The following is a 15555-nucleotide window of genomic DNA, read 5'->3' as shown; positions in this document are numbered from 1 at the left end:
ATGGGACTTAAACCCACAACCACTGGCTTAGGAGTACAGTGCCTTATCCATTGTGCCAGTGGTGCTCACTGATGTCCTAATTTAAGACTGTTAGGTTTTTAATAGTCAATTATTTATTTTTGATGAAAAAGTGAAGCTGTTTACTGTGTTCTTTGCATTACCAAGTCCAGCAAGAAATGTGCTGGTACTATCCAGAGCTGTCAGTATGGATTATCATGCTATATTGCAGAAAATCAATTTGATGCAACTGCTTTACCAACAGTATGTTAATCTTTTCCATTGCTGTTTTGTTGGCTGACTGAAGGAAGATATGCAATGCATTTGAACCAAAGCAGATGTGTGCTGACAACTTAAATGCACAATCATGTTTGTGTTTTTTCTTTCTTTCATTCTTTCTTTCTTTCTTTCTTTCTTTCTTTCTTTCTTTCTTTCTTTCTTCCATCCTTTGTAATATCATATTAAATATTAAGGTAGCAGTTTATAATCAATGACTAATGACATAAAAAAAAGGAAAAAAAAACATTATACAAAGCTGCTCCAGGTGAGGCTTGAACTCACAACCTCGGCATTGCTCAACAGATACTGTTTTATAAGTACCGCGCGCTGACCAATTGCGCCACTGGAGCACTTTGCAGCATTAATTGGTTATTCTAGATGTGTATTTTATTCAATACAATCAGTACAGTCATAAGAATTGAAAAAGAAAATAATTTTTGGTGATGAATGATGAGCAACAAAGGAACATGCATGCCAGATGGCACTTGAATAAGCTGTCCACTGTGATAGAAAAGGTTTAAAAAACAACAACAACAACAATGTTATCATAATTAATGTCATATTTTAGCTTCCGTGGTCATTTTTTACAAGTTAAACACTGCAAGACTGTTTTACAGTTGAAGCAAGGATAAAATATAAACTCTAGTGATGAGACACTTGCTGTAATGACTTCCAACTCATACGGGACTTAAACCCACAACCACTGGCTTAGGAGAACAGTGCCTTATCCATTATGCCAGTGGTGCTTACTGATGTCCTTATTTAAGACTGATAGGTTTTTAATAGTCAATTATTTATTTTTGGGAAAAAATTGAAGCTGTTTACTGTGTTCTTTGCATTACCAAGTCCAGCAAGAAATGTGCTGGTACTATCCAGAGCTGTCAGTATAGATTATCATGCTATATTGCAGAAAATCAATTTGATGCAACTGCTTTACCAACAGTATGTTAATCTTTTCCATTGCTGTTTTGTTAGCTGACTGAAGGAAGATATGCAGTGCATTTGAACCAAAGCAGATGTGTGCTGACAACTTAAATGCACAATCATGTTTGTGTTTTTTCTTTCTTTCTTCCATCCTTTGTAATATCATATTAAATATTAAGGTAGCAGTTTATAATCAATGACTAATGACATAAGAAAAGGAAAAAAAACAGTATACAAAGATGCTCCAGGTGAGGCTTGACCTCACAACCTTGGCATTGCTTAACAGATACTGTCTTATAAGTTTCACGTGCTGACCAATTGCGCCACTGGAGCACTTTGCAGCATTAATTGGTTATGCTAGATGTGGATTTTATTCAATACAATCAGTACATTCGTAAGAATTGAAAAAGAAAATCATTTTTGGTGATGAATGATGAGCAACAAAGGAACATGCATGCCAGATGGCACTTGAATAAGCTGTCCACGGTGATAGAAAAGGTTTAAAAAACAACAACAACAATGTTATCATAATAAATGTCATATTTTAGCTTCTGTGGTCATTTTTTACAAGCTAAACACTGCAAGACTGTTTTACAGTTGAAGCAAGGATAAAATATCAACTCTAGTGATGAGACACTTGCTGTAATGACTTCCAACTCAGACGGGACTTAAACCCACAACCACTGGCTTAGGAGAACAGTGCCTTATCCGTTATGCCAGTGGTGCTTACTGATGTACTTATTTAAGACTGATAGGTTTTTAATAGTCAATTATTTATTTTTGAAAAAAAGTGAAGCTGTTTACTGTGTTCTTTGCATTACCAAGTCCAGCAAGAAATGTGCTGGTACTATCCAGAGCTGTCAGTATGGATTATCATGCTATATTGCAGAAAATCAATTTGATGCAACTGCTTTACCAACAGTATGTTAATCTTTTCCATTGCTGTTTTGTTGGCTGACTGAAGGAAGATATGCAATGCATTTGAACCAAAGCAGATGTGTGCTGACAACTTAAATGCACAATCATGTTTGTGTTTTTTCTTTCTTTCTTTCTTTCTTTCTTTCTTTCTTTCTTCCATCCTTTGTAATATCATATTAAATATTAAGGTAGCAGTTTATAATCAATGACTAATAACATAAAAAAAGGAAAAAAAACATTATACAAAGCTGCTCCAGGTGAGGCTTGAACTCACAACCTCGGCATTGCTCAACAGATACTGTATTATAAGTACCGCGCGCTGACCAATTGCGCCACTGGAGCACTTTCTAGCATTAATTGGTTATGCTAGATGTGGATTTTATTCAATACAATCAGTACAGTCATAAGAATTGAAAAAGAAAATCATTTTTGGTGATGAATGATGAGCAACAAAGGAACATGCATGCCAGATGGCACTTGAATAAGCTGTCCACTGTGATAGAAAAGGTTTAAAAAACAACAACAACAATGTTATCATAATTAATGTCATATTTTAGCTTGTGTGGTCATTTTTTACAAGCTAAACACTGCAGGACTGTTTTACAGTTGAAGCAAGGATAAAATATAAACTCTAGTGATGAGACACTTGCTGTAATGACTTCCAACTCAGACGGGACTTAAACCCACAACCACTGGCTTAGGAGAACAGTGCCTTATTCATTATGCCAGTGGTGCTTACTGATGTCCTTATTTAAGACTGATAGGGTTTTAATAGTCAATTATTTATTTTTGAAAAAAAATTGAAGCTGTTTACTGTGTTCTTTGCATTACCAAGTCCAGCAAGAAATGTGCTGGTACTATCCAGAGCTGTCAGTATGGATTATCATGCTATATTGCAGAAAATCAATTTGATGCAACTGCTTTACCAACAGTATGTTATTCTTTTCCATTGCTGTTTTGTTGGCTGACTGAAGGAAGATATGCAGTGCATTTGAATCAAGGCAGATGTGTGCTGACAACTTAAATGCACAATCATGTTTGTGTGTTTTCTTTCTTTCTTCCATCCTTTGTAATATCATATTAAATATTAAGGCTACAAGTTTATAATCAATGACTAATGACATAAGAAAAGGAAAAAAAACAGTATACAAAGATGCTCCAGGTGAGGCTTGAACTCACAACCTTGGCATTGCTCAACAGATACTGTCTTATAAGTACCGCGTGCTGACCAACTGCGCCACTGGAGCACTTTGCAACATTGATTGGTTATGCTAGATGTGGATTTTATTCAATGCAATCAGTACAGTCATAAGAATTGAAAAAGAAAATCATTTTTGGTGATGAATGATGAGCATCAAAGGAACATGCATGCCAGATGGTACTTAAATAAGATGTCCACGGTGATAGAAAATGTTTAAAAAAAACAACAACAATGTTATCATAATAAATGTCATATTTTAGCTTCTGTGGTCATTTTTTGCAAGCTAAACACTGCAAGACTGTTTTACAGTCGAAGCAAGGATAAAATATCAATTCTAGTGATGAGACACTTGCTGTAATGACTTCCACCCCATATGGAACTTGGACCCCCTGTCTTAGGAGGGCAGTGACTTAACCATTATGCCAGTGGTGCTTACTGATGTTCTTATTTAAGACTGTTAGGTTTTTAATAGTCAATTATTTATTTTTGAGGAAAAAGTGAAGCTGTTGACTGTGTTCTTTGCATTACCAAGTCCAGCAAGAAATGTGCTGGTACTATCCAGAGCTGTCAGTATGGATTATCATGCTATATTGCAGAAAATCAATTTGATGCAACTGCTTTACCAACAGTATGTTAATCTTTTCCATTGCTGTTTTGTTGGCTGACTGAAGGAAGATATGCAGTGCATTTGAACCAAAGCAGATGTGTGCTGACAACTTAAATGCACAATCATGTTTGTGTTTTTTCTTTCTTTCTTCCATCCTTTGTAATATCATATTAAATATTAAGGTAGCAGTTTATAATCAATGACTAATGACTTAAGAAAAGGAAAAAAAAACAGTATACAAATATGCTTCAGGTGAGGCTTGAACTCACAACCTCGGCATTGCTCAACAGATACTGTATTATAAATACCGCGCGCTGACCAATTGCGCCACTGGAGCACTTTGCAGCATTAATTGGTTATGCTAGATGTGGATTTTATTCAATACAATCAGTACAGTCATAAGAATTGAAAAAGAAAATCATTTTTGGTGATGAATGATGAGCAACAAAGGAACATGCATGCCAAATGGCACTTGAATAAGCTGTCCACAGTGATAGAAAAGGTTTAAAAAACAACAACAAAAACAACAATGTTATCATAATTAATGTCATATTTTAGCTTCTGTGGTCATTTTTTACAAGCTAAACACTGCAAGACTGTTTTACAGTTGAAGCAAGGATAAAATATCAACTCTAGTGATGAGACACTTGCTGTAATGACTTCCAACTCAGACGGGACCTAAACCCACAACCACTGGCTTAGGAGTACAGTGCCTTATCCATTATGCCAGTGGTGCTTACTGATGTCCTTATTTAAGACTGATAGGTTTTTAATAGTCAATTATTTATTTTTGAAAAAAGTGAAGCTGTTTACTGTGTTCTTTGCATTACCAAGTCCAGCAAGAAATGTGCTGGTACTATCCAGAGCTGTCAGTATGGATTATCATGCTATATTGCAGAAAATCAATTTGATGCAACTGCTTTACCAACAGTATGTTAATCTTTTCCATTGCTGTTTTGTTAGCTGACTGAAGGAAGATATGCAGTGCATTTGAACCAAAGCAGATGTGTGCTGACAACTTAAATGCACAATCATGTTTGTGTTTTTTCTTTCTTTCTTCCATCCTTTGTAATATCATATTAAATATTAAGGTAGCACTTTATATTCAATGACTAATGACATAAGAAAAGGAAAAAAAATAGTATACAAAGATGCTCCAGGTGAGGCTTGACCTCACAACCTTGGCATTGCTCAACAGATACTGTCTTATAAGTTTCGCGCGCTGACCAATTGCGCCACTGGAGCACTTTGCAGCATTAATTGGTTATGCTAGATGTGGATTTTATTCAATACAATCAGTACAGTCATAAGAATTGAAAAAGAAAATCATTTTTGGTGATGAATGATGAGCAACAAAGGAACATGCATGCCAGATGGCACTTGAATAAGCTGTCCACTGTGATAGAAAAGGTTTAAAAAACAACAACAACAATGTTATCATAATTAATGTCATATTTTAGCTTCTGTGGTCATTTTTTACAAGCTAAACACTGCAGGACTGTTTTACAGTTGAAGCAAGGATAAAATATAAACTCTAGTGATGAGACACTTGCTGTAATGACTTCCAACTCAGACGGGACTTAAACCCACAACCACTGGCTTAGGAGAACAGTGCCTTATTCATTATGCCAGTGGTGCTTACTGATGTCCTTATTTAAGACTGATAGGGTTTTAATAGTCAATTATTTATTTTTGAAACAAAATTGAAGCTGTTTACTGTGTTCTTTGCATTACCAAGTCCAGCAAGAAATGTGCTGGTACTATCCAGAGCTGTCAGTATGGATTATCATGCTATATTGCAGAAAATCAATTTGATGCAGCTGCTTTACCAACAGTATGTTATTCTTTTCCATTGCTGTTTTGTTGGCTGACTGAAGGAAGATATGCAGTGCATTTGAATCAAGTCAGATGTGTGCTGACAACTTAAATGCACAATCATGTTTGTGTGTTTTCTTTCTTTCTTCCATCCTTTGTAATATCATATTAAATATTAAGGCTACAAGTTTATAATCAATGACTAATGACATAAGAAAAGGAAAAAAAAACAGTTTACAAAGATGCTCCAGGTGAGGCTTGAACTCACAACCTTGGCATTGCTCAACAGATACTGTCTTATAAGTACCGCGTGCTGACCAACTGCGCCACTGGAGCACTTTGCAACATTGATTGGTTATGCTAGATGTGGATTTTATTCAATGCAATCAGTACAGTCATAAGAATTGAAAAAGAAAATAATTTTTGGTGATGAACGATGAGCAACAAAGGAACATGCATGCCAGATGGTACTTAAATAAGATGTCCACGGTGATAGAAAATGTTTAAAAAAAACAACAACAATGTTATCATAATAAATGTCATATTTTAGCTTCTGTGGTCATTTTTTGCAAGCTAAACACTGCAAGACTGTTTTACAGTCGAAGCAAGGATAAAATATCAATTCTAGTGATGAGACACTTGCTGTAATGACTTCCACCCCATATGGAACTTGGACCCCCTGTCTTAGGAGGGCAGTGACTTATCCATTATGCCAGTGGTGCTTACTGATGTTCTTATTTAAGACTGTTAGGTTTTTAATAGTCAATTATTTATTTTTGAGGAAAAAGTGAAGCTGTTGACTGTGTTCTTTGCATTACCAAGTCCAGCAAGAAATGTGCTGGTACTATCCAGAGCTGTCAGTATGGATTATCATGCTATATTGCAGAAAATCAATTTGATGCAACTGCTTTACCAACAGTATGTTAATCTTTTCCATTGCTGTTTTGTTGGCTGACTGAAGGAAGATATGCAGTGCATTTGAACCAAAGCAGATGTGTGCTGACAACTTAAATGCACAATCATGTTTGTGTTTTTTCTTTCTTTCTTCCATCCTTTGTAATATCATATTAAATATTAAGGTAGCAGTTTATAATCAATGACTAATGACTTAAGAAAAGGAAAAAAAAACAGTATACAAAGATGCTCCAGGTGAGGCTTGAACTCACAACCTCGGCATTGCTCAACAGATACTGTCTTATAAATACCGCGCGCTGACCAATTGCGCCACTGGAGCACTTTGCAGCATTAATTGGTTATGCTAGATGTGGATTTTATTCAATACAATCAGTACAGTCATAAGAATTGAAAAAGAAAATCATTTTTGGTGATGAATGATGAGCAACAAAGGAACATGCATGCCAGATGGCACTTGAATAAGCTGTCCACAGTGATAGAAAAGGTTTAAAAAACAACAACAAAAACAACAATGTTATCATAATTAATGTCATATTTTAGCTTCTGTGGTCATTTTTTACAAGCTAAACACTGCAAGACTGTTTTACAGTTGAAGCAAGGATAAAATATCAACTCTAGTGATGAGACACTTGCTGTAATGACTTCCAACTCAGACGGGACTTAAACCCACAACCACTGGCTTAGGAGTACAGTGCCTTATCCATTATGCCAGTGGTGCTTACTGATGTCCTTATTTAAGACTGATAGGTTTTTAATAGTCAATTATTTATTTTTGAAAAAAGTGAAGCTGTTTACTGTGTTCTTTGCATTACCAAGTCCAGCAAGAAATGTGCTGGTACTATCCAGAGCTGTCAGTATGGATTATCATGCTATATTGCAGAAAATCAATTTGATGCAACTGCTTTACCAACAGTATGTTAATCTTTTCCATTGCTGTTTTGTTGGCTGACTGAAGGAAGATATGCAGTGCATTTGAACCAAAGCAGATGTGTGCTGACAACTTAAATGCACAATCATGTTTGTGTTTTTTCTTTCTTTCTTCCATCCTTTGTAATATCATATTAAATATTAAGGTAGCAGTTTATATTCAATGACTAATGACATAAGAAAAGGAAAAAAAATAGTATACAAAGATGCTCCAGGTGAGGCTTGACCTCACAACCTTGGCATTGCTCAACAGATACTGTCTTATAAGTTTCGCGTGCTGACCAATTGCGCCACTGGAGCACTTTGCAGCATTAATTGGTTATGCTAGATGTGGATTTTATTCAATACAATCAGTACAGTCATAAGAATTGAAAAAGAAAATCATTTTTGGTGATGAATGATGAGCAACAAAGGAACATGCATGCCAGATGGCACTTGAATAAGCTGTCCACTGTGATAGAAAAGGTTTAAAAAACAAAAACAACAATGTTATCATAATTAATGTCATATTTTAGCTTCTGTGGTCATTTTTTACAAGCTAAACACTGCAAGACTGTTTTACAGTTGAAGCAAGGATAAAATATCAACTCTAGTGATGAGACACTTGCTGTAATGACTTCCAACTCAGACGGGACTTAAACCCACAACCACTGGCTTAGGAGAACAGTGCCTTATCCATTATGCACATGGTGCTTACTGATGTCCTTATTTAAGACTGATAGGGTTTTAATAGTCAATTATTTATTTTTGAAAAAAAATTGAAGCTGTTTACTGTGTTCTTTGCATTACCAAGTCCAGCAAGAAATGTGCTGGTACTATCCAGAGCTGTCAGTATGGATTATCATGCTATATTGCAGAAAATCAATTTGATGCAACTGCTTTACCAACAGTATGTTATTCTTTTCCATTGCTGTTTTGTTAGCTGACTGAAGGAAGATATGCAATGCATTTGAATCAAAGCAGATGTGTGCTGACAACTTAAATGCACAATCATGTTTGTGTGTTTTCTTTCTTTCTTCCATCCTTTGTAATATCATATTAAATATTAAGGCTACAAGTTTATAATCAATGCCTAATGACATAAGAAAAGGAAAAAAAAACAGTATACAAAGATGCTCCAGGTGAGGCTTGAACTCACAACCTTGGCATTACTCAACAGATACTGTCATTATAAGTACCACGTGATGACCAACTGCGCCACTGGAGCGCTTTGCAACATTGATTTGTTATGCTAGATGTGGATTTTATTCAATGCAATCAGTACAGTCATAAGAATTTAAAAAGAAAATCATTTTTGGTGATGAATGATGAGCAACAAAGGAACATGCATGCCAGATGGTACTTAAATAAGATGTCCACGGTGATAGAAAATGTTTAAAAAAACAACAACAATGTTATCATAATAAATGTCATATTTTAGCTTCTGTGGTCATTTTTTGCAAGCTAAACACTGCAAGACTGTTTTACAGTCGAAGCAAGGATAAAATATCAATTCTAGTGATGAGACACTTGCTGTAATGACTTCCACCCCATATGGGACTTGGAACCCCTGGCTTAGGAGGGCAGTGACTTATCCATTATGCCAGTGGTGCTTACTGATGTTCTTATTTAAGACTGTTAGGTTTTTAATAGTCAATTATTTATTTTTGAGGAAAAAGTGAAGCTGTTGACTGTGTTCTTTGCATTACCAAGTCCAGCAAGAAATGTGCTGGTACTATCCAGAGCTGTCAGTATGGATTATCATGCTATATTGCAGAAAATCAATTTGATGCAACTGCTTTACCAACAGTATGTTAATCTTTTCCATTGCTGTTTTGTTGGCTGACTGAAGGAAGATATGCAGTGCATTTGAACCAAAGCAGATGTGTGCTGACAACTTAAATGCACAATCATGTTTGTGTTTTTTCTTTCTTTCTTCCATCCTTTGTAATATCATATTAAATATTAAGGTAGCAGTTTATAATCAATGACTAATGACTTAAGAAAAGGAAAAAAAAACAGTATACAAAGATGCTTCAGGTGAGGCTTGAACTCACAACCTCGGCATTGCTCAACAGATACTGTATTATAAATACCGCGCGCTGACCAATTGCGCCACTGGAGCACTTTGCAGCATTAATTGGTTATGCTAGATGTGGATTTTATTCAATACAATCAGTACAGTCATAAGAATTGAAAAAGAAAATCATTTTTGGTGATGAATGATGAGCAACAAAGGAACATGCATGCCAAATGGCACTTGAATAAGCTGTCCACAGTGATAGAAAAGGTTTAAAAAACAACAACAAAAACAACAATGTTATCATAATTAATGTCATATTTTAGCTTCTGTGGTCATTTTTTACAAGCTAAACACTGCAAGACTGTTTTACAGTTGAAGCAAGGATAAAATATCAACTCTAGTGATGAGACACTTGCTGTAATGACTTCCAACTCAGACGGGACTTAAACCCACAACCACTGGCTTAGGAGTACAGTGCCTTATCCATTATGCCAGTGGTGCTTACTGATGTCCTTATTTAAGACTGATAGGTTTTTAATAGTCAATTATTTATTTTTGAAAAAAGTGAAGCTGTTTACTGTGTTCTTTGCATTACCAAGTCCAGCAAGAAATGTGCTGGTACTATCCAGAGCTGTCAGTATGGATTATCATGCTATATTGCAGAAAATCAATTTGATGCAACTGCTTTACCAACAGTATGTTAATCTTTTCCATTGCTGTTTTGTTAGCTGACTGAAGGAAGATATGCAGTGCATTTGAACCAAAGCAGATGTGTGCTGACAACTTAAATGCACAATCATGTTTGTGTTTTTTCTTTCTTTCTTCCATCCTTTGTAATATCATATTAAATATTAAGGTAGCACTTTATATTCAATGACTAATGACATAAGAAAAGGAAAAAAAATAGTATACAAAGATGCTCCAGGTGAGGCTTGACCTCACAACCTTGGCATTGCTCAACAGATACTGTCTTATAAGTTTCGCGCGCTGACCAATTGCGCCACTGGAGCACTTTGCAGCATTAATTGGTTATGCTAGATGTGGATTTTATTCAATACAATCAGTACAGTCATAAGAATTGAAAAAGAAAATCATTTTTGGTGATGAATGATGAGCAACAAAGGAACATGCATGCCAGATGGCACTTGAATAAGCTGTCCACTGTGATAGAAAAGGTTTAAAAAACAACAACAACAATGTTATCATAATTAATGTCATATTTTAGCTTCTGTGGTCATTTTTTACAAGCTAAACACTGCAGGACTGTTTTACAGTTGAAGCAAGGATAAAATATAAACTCTAGTGATGAGACACTTGCTGTAATGACTTCCAACTCAGACGGGACTTAAACCCACAACCACTGGCTTAGGAGAACAGTGCCTTATTCATTATGCCAGTGGTGCTTACTGATGTCCTTATTTAAGACTGATAGGGTTTTAATAGTCAATTATTTATTTTTGAAACAAAATTGAAGCTGTTTACTGTGTTCTTTGCATTACCAAGTCCAGCAAGAAATGTGCTGGTACTATCCAGAGCTGTCAGTATGGATTATCATGCTATATTGCAGAAAATCAATTTGATGCAGCTGCTTTACCAACAGTATGTTATTCTTTTCCATTGCTGTTTTGTTGGCTGACTGAAGGAAGATATGCAGTGCATTTGAATCAAGTCAGATGTGTGCTGACAACTTAAATGCACAATCATGTTTGTGTGTTTTCTTTCTTTCTTCCATCCTTTGTAATATCATATTAAATATTAAGGCTACAAGTTTATAATCAATGACTAATGACATAAGAAAAGGAAAAAAAAACAGTTTACAAAGATGCTCCAGGTGAGGCTTGAACTCACAACCTTGGCATTGCTCAACAGATACTGTCTTATAAGTACCGCGTGCTGACCAACTGCGCCACTGGAGCACTTTGCAACATTGATTGGTTATGCTAGATGTGGATTTTATTCAATGCAATCAGTACAGTCATAAGAATTGAAAAAGAAAATAATTTTTGGTGATGAACGATGAGCAACAAAGGAACATGCATGCCAGATGGTACTTAAATAAGATGTCCACGGTGATAGAAAATGTTTAAAAAAAACAACAACAATGTTATCATAATAAATGTCATATTTTAGCTTCTGTGGTCATTTTTTGCAAGCTAAACACTGCAAGACTGTTTTACAGTCGAAGCAAGGATAAAATATCAATTCTATTGATGAGACACTTGCTGTAATGACTTCCACCCCATATGGAACTTGGACCCCCTGTCTTAGGAGGGCAGTGACTTATCCATTATGCCAGTGGTGCTTACTGATGTTCTTATTTAAGACTGTTAGGTTTTTAATAGTCAATTATTTATTTTTGAGGAAAAAGTGAAGCTGTTGACTGTGTTCTTTGCATTACCAAGTCCAGCAAGAAATGTGCTGGTACTATCCAGAGCTGTCAGTATGGATTATCATGCTATATTGCAGAAAATCAATTTGATGCAACTGCTTTACCAACAGTATGTTAATCTTTTCCATTGCTGTTTTGTTGGCTGACTGAAGGAAGATATGCAGTGCATTTGAACCAAAGCAGATGTGTGCTGACAACTTAAATGCACAATCATGTTTGTGTTTTTTCTTTCTTTCTTCCATCCTTTGTAATATCATATTAAATATTAAGGTAGCAGTTTATAATCAATGACTAATGACTTAAGAAAAGGAAAAAAAAACAGTATACAAAGATGCTCCAGGTGAGGCTTGAACTCACAACCTCGGCATTGCTCAACAGATACTGTCTTATAAATACCGCGCGCTGACCAATTGCGCCACTGGAGCACTTTGCAGCATTAATTGGTTATGCTAGATGTGGATTTTATTCAATACAATCAGTACAGTCATAAGAATTGAAAAAGAAAATCATTTTTGGTGATGAATGATGAGCAACAAAGGAACATGCATGCCAGATGGCACTTGAATAAGCTGTCCACAGTGATAGAAAAGGTTTAAAAAACAACAACAAAAACAACAATGTTATCATAATTAATGTCATATTTTAGCTTCTGTGGTCATTTTTTACAAGCTAAACACTGCAAGACTGTTTTACAGTTGAAGCAAGGATAAAATATCAACTCTAGTGATGAGACACTTGCTGTAATGACTTCCAACTCAGACGGGACTTAAACCCACAACCACTGGCTTAGGAGTACAGTGCCTTATCCATTATGCCAGTGGTGCTTACTGATGTCCTTATTTAAGACTGATAGGTTTTTAATAGTCAATTATTTATTTTTGAAAAAAGTGAAGCTGTTTACTGTGTTCTTTGCATTACCAAGTCCAGCAAGAAATGTGCTGGTACTATCCAGAGCTGTCAGTATGGATTATCATGCTATATTGCAGAAAATCAATTTGATGCAACTGCTTTACCAACAGTATGTTAATCTTTTCCATTGCTGTTTTGTTGGCTGACTGAAGGAAGATATGCAGTGCATTTGAACCAAAGCAGATGTGTGCTGACAACTTAAATGCACAATCATGTTTGTGTTTTTTCTTTCTTTCTTCCATCCTTTGTAATATCATATTAAATATTAAGGTAGCAGTTTATATTCAATGACTAGTGACATAAGAAAAGGAAAAAAAATAGTATACAAAGATGCTCCAGGTGAGGCTTGACCTCACAACCTTGGCATTGCTCAACAGATACTGTCTTATAAGTTTCGCGCGCTGACCAATTGCGCCACTGGAGCACTTTGCAGCATTAATTGGTTATGCTAGATGTGGATTTTATTCAATACAATCAGTACAGTCATAAGAATTGAAAAAGAAAATCATTTTTGGTGATGAATGATGAGCAACAAAGGAACATGCATGCCAGATGGCACTTGAATAAGCTGTCCACTGTGATAGAAAAGGTTTAAAAAACAAAAACAACAATGTTATCATAATTAATGTCATATTTTAGCTTCTGTGGTCATTTTTTACAAGCTAAACACTGCAAGACTGTTTTACAGTTGAAGCAAGGATAAAATATCAACTCTAGTGATGAGACACTTGCTGTAATGACTTCCAACTCAGACGGGACTTAAACCCACAACCACTGGCTTAGGAGAACAGTGCCTTATCCATTATGCACATGGTGCTTACTGATGTCCTTATTTAAGACTGATAGGGTTTTAATAGTCAATTATTTATTTTTGAAAAAAAATTGAAGCTGTTTACTGTGTTCTTTGCATTACCAAGTCCAGCAAGAAATGTGCTGGTACTATCCAGAGCTGTCAGTATGGATTATCATGCTATATTGCAGAAAATCAATTTGATGCAACTGCTTTACCAACAGTATGTTATTCTTTTCCATTGCTGTTTTGTTAGCTGACTGAAGGAAGATATGCAATGCATTTGAATCAAAGCAGATGTGTGCTGACAACTTAAATGCACAATCATGTTTGTGTGTTTTCTTTCTTTCTTCCATCCTTTGTAATATCATATTAAATATTAAGGCTACAAGTTTATAATCAATGCCTAATGACATAAGAAAAGGAAAAAAAACAGTATACAAAGATGCTCCAGGTGAGGCTTGAACTCACAACCTTGGCATTACTCAACAGATACTGTCTTATAAGTACCACGTGATGACCAACTGCGCCACTGGAGCGCTTTGCAACATTGATTTGTTATGCTAGATGTGGATTTTATTCAATGCAATCAGTACAGTCATAAGAATTTAAAAAGAAAATCATTTTTGGTGATGAATGATGAGCAACAAAGGAACATGCATGCCAGATGGTACTTAAATAAGATGTCCACGGTGATAGAAAATGTTTAAAAAAACAACAACAATGTTATCATAATAAATGTCATATTTTAGCTTCTGTGGTCATTTTTTGCAAGCTAAACACTGCAAGACTGTTTTACAGTCGAAGCAAGGATAAAATATCAATTCTAGTGATGAGACACTTGCTGTAATGACTTCCACCCCATATGGGACTTGGAACCCCTGGCTTAGGAGGGCAGTGACTTATCCATTATGCCAGTGGTGCTTACTGATGTTCTTATTTAAGACTGTTAGGTTTTTAATAGTCAATTATTTATTTTTGAGGAAAAAGTGAAGCTGTTGACTGTGTTCTTTGCATTACCAAGTCCAGCAAGAAATGTGCTGGTACTATCCAGAGCTGTCAGTATGGATTATCATGCTATATTGCAGAAAATCAATTTGATGCAACTGCTTTACCAACAGTATGTTAATCTTTTCCATTGCTGTTTTGTTGGCTGACTGAAGGAAGATATGCAGTGCATTTGAACCAAAGCAGATGTGTGCTGACAACTTAAATGCACAATCATGTTTGTGTTTTTTCTTTCTTTCTTCCATCCTTTGTAATATCATATTAAATATTAAGGTAGCAGTTTATAATCAATGACTAATGACATAAAAAAAGGAAAAAAACTATTATACAAAGCTGCTCCAAGTGAGGCTTGAACTCACAACCTCAGCATTGCTCAACAGATACTGTCTTATAAGTACCGCGCGCTGACCAATTGTGCCACTGGAGCACTTTGCAGCATTAATTGGTTATGCTAGATGTGGATTTTATTCAATACAATCAGTACAGTCATAAGAATTGAAAAAGAAAATCATTTTTGGTGATGAATGATGAGCAACAAAGGAACATGCATGCCAGATGGCACTTGAATAAGCTGTCCACTGTGATAGAAAAGGTTTAAAAAACAACAACAACAACAATGTTATCCTAATTAATGTCATATTTTAGCTTCTGTGGTCATTTTTTACAAGCTAAACACTGCAAGACTGTTTTACAGTTGATGCAAGGATAAAATATCAACTCTAGTGATGAGACACTTGCTGTAATGACTTCCAACTCAGACGGGACTTAAACCCACAACCACTGGCTTAGGAGAACAGTGCCTTATCCATTATGCCAGTGGTGCTTACTGATGTCCTTATTTAAGACTGTTAGGTTTTTAATAGTCAATTATTTA

At 35.6% G+C, this 15555-nt stretch overlaps 6 non-coding genes across 6 annotated transcripts; all 6 read right to left on the bottom strand.

The window, feature by feature from the left end:
• Window positions 1–533: 533 nt before the first annotated feature.
• Window positions 534–626, bottom strand: TRNAI-UAU (transfer RNA isoleucine (anticodon UAU)). Its single transcript is given in 2 exon segments — window positions 534–569; window positions 589–626. It is a non-coding gene; the product is annotated as a tRNA-Ile (tRNA).
• A 1741-nt stretch (window positions 627–2367) lies between these two features.
• On the bottom strand, window positions 2368–2460 carry TRNAI-UAU (transfer RNA isoleucine (anticodon UAU)). Its single transcript is given in 2 exon segments — window positions 2368–2403; window positions 2423–2460. It is a non-coding gene; the product is annotated as a tRNA-Ile (tRNA).
• A 1710-nt stretch (window positions 2461–4170) lies between these two features.
• On the bottom strand, window positions 4171–4263 carry TRNAI-UAU (transfer RNA isoleucine (anticodon UAU)). Its single transcript is given in 2 exon segments — window positions 4171–4206; window positions 4226–4263. It is a non-coding gene; the product is annotated as a tRNA-Ile (tRNA).
• A 2619-nt stretch (window positions 4264–6882) lies between these two features.
• On the bottom strand, window positions 6883–6975 carry TRNAI-UAU (transfer RNA isoleucine (anticodon UAU)). The gene is given in 2 exon segments: window positions 6883–6918; window positions 6938–6975. It is a non-coding gene; the product is annotated as a tRNA-Ile (tRNA).
• Window positions 6976–9594: 2619 nt separating this feature from the next.
• TRNAI-UAU (transfer RNA isoleucine (anticodon UAU)) lies at window positions 9595–9687 on the bottom strand. The gene is given in 2 exon segments: window positions 9595–9630; window positions 9650–9687. It is a non-coding gene; the product is annotated as a tRNA-Ile (tRNA).
• Window positions 9688–12306: 2619 nt separating this feature from the next.
• Window positions 12307–12399, bottom strand: TRNAI-UAU (transfer RNA isoleucine (anticodon UAU)). Its single transcript is given in 2 exon segments — window positions 12307–12342; window positions 12362–12399. It is a non-coding gene; the product is annotated as a tRNA-Ile (tRNA).
• Between the last annotated feature and the right edge of the window lie 3156 nt (window positions 12400–15555).

Source organism: Pseudophryne corroboree, unplaced genomic scaffold (genome assembly GCF_028390025.1).
Source record: "Pseudophryne corroboree isolate aPseCor3 unplaced genomic scaffold, aPseCor3.hap2 scaffold_2807, whole genome shotgun sequence".
NCBI classification, from domain to species: domain Eukaryota; kingdom Metazoa; phylum Chordata; class Amphibia; order Anura; family Myobatrachidae; genus Pseudophryne; species Pseudophryne corroboree.
Note: the sequence above shows the minus strand (reverse complement) of the source record. Positions and strands in the feature narration are given on the sequence as shown.